Here is a 7,019-nt window from a genome sequence, read left to right as displayed (position 1 = left end):
TCCACACAACATTCCGTGGCGGCGGTCGCTCGCTGGCCGTGGCTGTGGCAGCTTCCTACCGCTGTGGAGAGTGACATTCAGCAGTTGGATTGTTTTTTTGGGGAAACCCCCAAATTGTCCTGCCCGATGGGGCCCAAAAAGCCTCCAGTGGCCGAAGGGTAACGCTGGGGGTGGGAAGGGGCGGTGGAAGTTGGTGGCGGAAGACTGAGTGATGTTTTGCTGGGCAATAGGGACGGGTTTTGCCCCACCTCACCACGTTTTCCCTCTTTTTTAGCGTTTGTTGCGCCGTATCCATTCCCGACGTGCCTTCCTCCCCCTCCTCTTCCTCCCCCTTTCAGCCGCATCAATGTCGGGGAGCAGTTGCAGGCGGAGCTGCCTGCCCTGCGGGACAGATCCCTCTTGGAAGAGGAGGACGAAGGAGCCTCCCTGGTTTGGAAGCCCTGGGGTGACATGGAAAGCAAGCCCGAGCCGCAGGAGAAAGGTTTCTCTTCAGGCTTTTCTTGTGGGAAAGGGGCAAATTCCACCTTTTCAGAGTTACTTGATAGGGCGTTTGGGTTCTCTCCCGTCTTGTCTTGGCCCCGTAGCGTTGGAGTGAAGGAGATGGCTCGTTTTTGGGAGGAAAGTGGCTAGATAAGAGCCGATGGTGCTCTGGGGAGCATCTTCCATGAGAAAGGGGGGGTTTTGGCGGTCCCAGCTCATCTGCAGCCAGGGAGGAGTTTCTCTCTGGAGATCCCGCTCGCAAAGCTCTTGAAAGAGCCTTTTTTTTGTCCATCAGAAGACTTTTGGCCTCATCCAGAAGGAGGTAAAGCCGTTGGAGCGGGGCGGAGCTGGTTAGCGGGGAGGCTTTTAACCCAGAAAGCCCTATTTTCAATCCCCCGTTGGAATCCTGTCCTTAGGACCCTTCTTCCCGCTAAAAACCCAGCGGGAGAAGACATCATTGCCCTCATTTGTAATGACAAGGGAGTCTTTAATATCCCTGGATTTCTCCCCATAGATCCAGAGGCAAACCGTGGCCCAGCGTGTTGACTCTTGTTACTTCTGGAGGAAGACAGTGCGATTTGGGTGCACCTGACCTCGCCTGCTGGAGAAAAGGGTCAAGAGAGTCCGGGATGAGGTGGAAAAAGCCAAAGGCGAGGTAAAAAAGCTGCTGGGGGGGTTTGTTTCCTGGACGAATCCATCTGCTCAAACGTTCCTTGCCAGGAAAGAGGGATTTGCTTCACGGAAATAGCTATTATTTTAATTTTTGGTGGGCGGGGGAAGGGGGTGGCTGTGTGGCTTCAGTGCGTGGGAATTGCACCTTTTCAGCCCCTTTGATAGATTTTGTGGAGGAAAGTGCTTTTCCGCTTGGGACAGTGGAAATAATACAGTTTTTCTTGCACCCCGTTGTGGCTTTGCACCCTGTTTTCCCATTGGTTTTTTGGCTGTTTAGACTTTACCTGGGCTGATAAACCGCGTGAAATCCACGGCCAAAAAATCTTATTTTTCTGCCTTTTTGAGCCATTTCAAGTTATTTTGTCCCTGGTTTGCAGGCCGTCTGCCACCAGAAGAGGAGGCCACGTGCGACCCCCAAAGACAAGCCCACGCCGGGGCGTCACCACCCGCAGCCCCACAGCGCCTGCGGCTCCTCCGGGGATGCCGGGACCTCCCTGTGCTGGGACTTGCCCTGAGGTGAGTGCGGAAGGTCAGCCCTCCCTTTTTCTTCCCCAAAAGCCTACTTTGGGCTCAAAAAAACACCCGGGGTGGGGGGTGGGGGGAGGTGGGTGGCAGAGGGGAGGGCAGCTGGAGGATTGCCCTTGCCCAGGTGCCTCTTGGTGGTTTTATTTGACTTTCAACCCCCAACGTTCTGTCTTTTTGGAGTCGGGGAGACCTTCCCCGGAGCCGTGAGGTTCAGAGCGGCCCCTCCTTGTGCAAAAGCCTCAGGTTTCCCCTTTTTGCCCAGGACAAACTCAAGTTCCATTGAGTTTTGTGGCCCGAGGCTTGCACGCTCCAGTCCCTCACAGCCAGCAAAATGCCTCCAGTTTTAATTTGACCTCATTTGAAGTGATCGCCCAATTAATTCTCCTAATTTAACCCCCCCAAAATCCATCCTCTTTAACCACCAGCATCCAGACCGGTGTCGTTTCTATGAAGCTGGGTCTAATGGATTTCTAGAGGAAGGACTTACAAATCCCTTTTTCCTTTGTTCTGCTGCCTTGTCCCTAAGGGCAGTTTCCCCCGGGGTCCTATTTCCTAACTCCTTGAAGAGCTGGAAGTTTGCTTTCTTAAAATGTGGCGTCCTAACTGTGCTTCTCGTGGGCTTCCAACTTGTGAAGAGAGTGAACTGCACTAGAGTGGGGTGATGACATCATAGAGTAGGGTTGTGACATCATAGATGGGGTTGTGACATCATAGAGTGCGGTTGTGACGTCATAGTGGGGTTTGTGATGTCACAGAGTCGGGTTGTGACGTCATAGAGTGGGATTCTGATGTCATAGAGTGGGGTTACAACGTCATAGAGGGGGTTGCGATTTCACAGAGTTGGGTTGTGACGTCATCGGGGATTGTGATGTCATAGAGGGGTTATATCATAGAGGGGGTTGTGACGTCATAGAGTGTGTTTGTGGCGTCACAGTGGGGTTTGTGATGTCAGAGAGTCGGGTTGTGACATCATACAGTGGGATTGTGATGTCATATAGAGGTTATGATGTCATAGAGTGGGGTTGTGATGTCATAGAGGTAGGGTTGTGACATCATAGAGGGGCGTTGTGATTTCACGGAGTTGGGTTGTGATGCCATAGTGGGATTTGTGATGTCACAGAGTGGTTTGTGATGTCATAGCGTGGGGTTGTGATGTCATAGAGGTAGGGTTGTGACGTCATAGAAAGGCATTGTGATTTCAAAGAGTTGGGTTGTGACATCATAGTGGAGTTTGTGTTGTCACAGAGTGGTTTGTGATGTCATAGAGTGTGGTTGTGATGTCATAGAGGGGGTTGTGACGTCATAGAGTGCGTTTGTGGCATCACAGTGGGGTTTGTGATGTCACAGAGTGGTTTGTGATTTCATAGAGTGGGGTTGTGATGTCATAGAGGGGGTTATGATGTCAAAGCGTAGGGTTGTGATGTCATAGTGGGGTTTGTGATGTCATAGAGTTAGGGTTGTAACGTCATAGAGGAGCGTAGTGATTTCACAGAGTTGGGTTGTGACGTCATAGTGGGGTTTATGATGTCATAGAGGGGGTTGCGAGGTCATAGAGTGCAGTTGTGACGTCATAGTGGGGTTTGTGATGTCACAGAGTCGGGTTGTTGCGTCATAGAGTGGGATTGTGATGTCATAGAGTGGGGTTGAGATGTCACAGAGTGGTTTGTAACGTCATAGAGTGGGGTTGTGACGTCATAGAGTGGGGTTGTGACGTCATAGAGGGAGGGTATTGATGTCATAGAGTGGGGTTGTGACGTCATAGAGTGGGGTTGTGAGATCATAGACGGGGTTCTGATGTCACAGAATCGGGTTCTGATGTCACAGAGTCGGGTTGTGATGTCTTAGAGTGGGGATGTGACGTCAAAGAGGCGGTTGTGACGTCATCGGGGATTGTGATGTCATAGACTGGGGTTTTTATGTCATATGTTTCTATGAAGCTGGGTCTAATGGATTTCTAGAGGAAATTTTCTAGAGGAAATCTAGAGGTTTTTTGGCTGTTGAGACTTTACCTGGGCTGATAAACCGCGTGAAATCCATGGCCAAAAAATCTTATTTTTCTGCCTTTTTGAGCCATTTCAAGTTATTTTGTCCCTGGTTTGCAGGCCGTCTGCCACCAGAAGAAGAGGCCACGTGCGACCCCCAAAGACAAGCCCACGCCGGGGCGTCACCATCCGCAGCCCCACAGCGCCTGCGGCTCCTCCGGGGATGCCGGGACCTCCCTGTGCTGGGACTTGCCCTGAGGTGAGTGCGGAAGGTCAGCCCTCCCTTTTTCTTCCCCAAAAGCCTATTTTGGGCTCAAAAAAACACCCGGGGTGGGGGGTGGGGGGAGGTGGGTGGCAGAGGGGAGGGCAGCTGGAGGATTGCCCTTGCCCAGGTGCCTCTTGGTGGTTTTATTTGACTTTCAGCCCCCAACGTTCTGTCTTTTTGGAGTCGGGGAGACCTTCCCCGGAGCCGTGAGGTTCAGAGCGGCCCCTCCTTGTGCAAAAGCCTCAGGTTTCCCCTTTTTGCCCAGGACAAACTCAAGTTCCATTGAGTTTTGTGGCCCGAGGCTTGCCCACTCCAGTCCCTCACAGCCAGCAAAATGCCTCCAGTTTTAATTTGACCTCATTTGAAGTGATCGCCCAATTAATTCTCCTAATTTAACCCCCCCAAAATCCATCCTCTTTAACCACCAGCATCCAGACCGGTGTCGTTTCTATGAAGCTGGGTCTAATGGATTTCTAGAGGAAGGACTTACAAATCCCTTTTTCCTTTGTTCTGCTGCCTTGTCCCTAAGGGCAGTTTCCCCCGGGGTCCTATTTCCTAACTCCTTGAAGAGCTGGAAGTTTGCTTTCTTAAAATGTGGCGTCCTAACTGTGCTTCTCGTGGGCTTCCAACTTGTGAAGAGAGTGAACTGCACTAGAGCATGATGACTGCAGCCCATGGACTAGGGGATTGGGGGATGGGAAGGGCCCCCGGGGTTTCGCTTTGCTCCTTTTGCTTCTAGAAAAGGCCCAAATGGCTCAATGCCCGCCTTCTGGCCCGGGGCAGCCGCAGGGGTGAAGTGGTAGCCGGAGGGTCCATCTCCAGAGCCCTGATTTCCCTGAGAAGGGGGAAATTTTGTGGGGGATGGAGTGGTGTGTGAGGAGGAGGAGGGCAAGGAAGGCTAAAGGAGGGTCTTGGCGGAAAGATTTTTATCCCCAGCGTGGTTTTGTCAGATTTTTTGGGCAGAACATCCAGGATTTTGGGGTTCTTTTGATGGAGGATGAGGCAAAAATCCACGTTGAGCCGTGGGAATGAGGGCGACCGCTGGAAAAACGGGAGGAGGGAACTGGGGGTGGGGGTGGGTGTCGCTCGGCCCCTTCTCCACAGCGTGTTTTTGGGTGGAGGGTCCCCCATATGGGCCAGAAACCCCCCCAAAGGCCCAGTGCTGTGCCAGTAAAGCACTGGTTTTACTGACGTCACAGGCCGTTGCCGGCCTCCCGCGTTCCACACAACATTCCGTGGCGGCGGTCGCTCGCTGGCCGTGGCTGTGGCAGCTTCCTACCGCTGTGGAGAGTGACATTCAGCAGTTGGATTGTTTTTTTGGGGAAACCCCCAAATTGTCCTGCCCGATGGGGCCCAAAAAGCCTCCAGTGGCCGAAGGGTAACGCTGGGGGTGGGAAGGGGCGGTGGAAGTTGGTGGCGGAAGACTGAGTGATGTTTTGCTGGGCAATAGGGACGGGTTTTGCCCCACCTCACCACGTTTTCCCTCTTTTTTAGCGTTTGTTGCGCCGTATCCATTCCCGACGTGCCTTCCTCCCCCTCCTCTTCCTCCCCCTTTCAGCCGCATCAATGTCGGGGAGCAGTTGCAGGCGGAGCTGCCTGCCCTGCGGGACAGATCCCTCTTGGAAGAGGAGGACGAAGGAGCCTCCCTGGTTTGGAAGCCCTGGGGTGACATGGAAAGCAAGCCCGAGCCGCAGGAGAAAGGTTTCTCTTCAGGCTTTTCTTGTGGGAAAGGGGCAAATTCCACCTTTTCAGAGTTACTTGATAGGGCGTTTGGGTTCTCTCCCGTCTTGTCTTGGCCCCGTAGCGTTGGAGTGAAGGAGATGGCTCGTTTTTGGGAGGAAAGTGGCTAGATAAGAGCCGATGGTGCTCTCGGGAGCATCTTCCATGAGAAAGGGGGGGTTTTGGCGGTCCCAGCTCATCTGCAGCCAGGGAGGAGTTTCTCTCTGGAGATCCCGCTCGCAAAGCTCTTGAAAGAGCCTTTTTTTTGTCCATCAGAAGACTTTTGGCCTCATCCAGAAGGAGGTAAAGCCGTTGGAGCGGGGCGGAGCTGGTTAGCGGGGAGGCTTTTAACCCAGAAAGCCCTATTTTCAATCCCCCGTTGGAATCCTGTCCTTAGGACCCTTCTTCCCGCTAAAAACCCAGCGGGAGAAGACATCATTGCCCTCATTTGTAATGACAAGGGAGTCTTTAATATCCCTGGATTTCTCCCCATAGATCCAGAGGCAAACCGTGGCCCAGCGTGTTGACTCTTGTTACTTCTGGAGGAAGACAGTGCGATTTGGGTGCACCTGACCTCGCCTGCTGGAGAAAAGGGTCAAGAGAGTCCGGGATGAGGTGGAAAAAGCCAAAGGCGAGGTAAAAAAGCTGCTGGGGGGGTTTGTTTCCTGGACGAATCCATCTGCTCAAACGTTCCTTGCCAGGAAAGAGGGATTTGCTTCACGGAAATAGCTATTATTTTAATTTTTGGTGGGCAGGGGAAGGGGGTGGCTGTGTGGCTTCAGTGCGTGGGAATCGCACCTTTTCAGCCCCTTTGATAGATTTTGTGGAGGAAAGTGCTTTTCCGCTTGGGACAGTGGAAATAATACAGTTTTTCTTGCACCCCGTTGTGGCTTTGCACCCTGTTTTCCCATTGGTTTTTTGGCTGTTTAGACTTTACCTGGGCTGATAAACCGCGTGAAATCCATGGCCAAAAAATCTTATTTTTCTGCCTTTTTGAGCCATTTCAAGTTATTTTGTCCCTGGTTTGCAGGCCGTCTGCCACCAGAAGAGGAGGCCACGTGCGACCCCCAAAGACAAGCCCACGCTGGGGCGTCACCACCCGCAGCCCCACAGCGCCTGCGGCTCCTCCGGGGATGCCGGGACCTCCCTGTGCTGGGACTTGCCCTGAGGTGAGTGCGGAAGGTCAGCCCTCCCTTTTTCTTCCCCAAAAGCCTACTTTGGGCTCAAAAAAACACCCGGGGTGGGGGGTGGGGGGAGGTGGGTGGCAGAGGGGAGGGCAGCTGGAGGATTGCCCTTGCCCAGGTGCCTCTTGGTGGTTTTATTTGACTTTCAACCCCCAACGTTCTGTCTTTTTGGAGTCGGGGAGACCTTCCCCG

The sequence above is a fragment of the Numenius arquata genome, unplaced genomic scaffold, assembly GCF_964106895.1.
Source record: "Numenius arquata unplaced genomic scaffold, bNumArq3.hap1.1 HAP1_SCAFFOLD_55, whole genome shotgun sequence".
NCBI classification, from domain to species: domain Eukaryota; kingdom Metazoa; phylum Chordata; class Aves; order Charadriiformes; family Scolopacidae; genus Numenius; species Numenius arquata.
Note: the sequence above shows the minus strand (reverse complement) of the source record.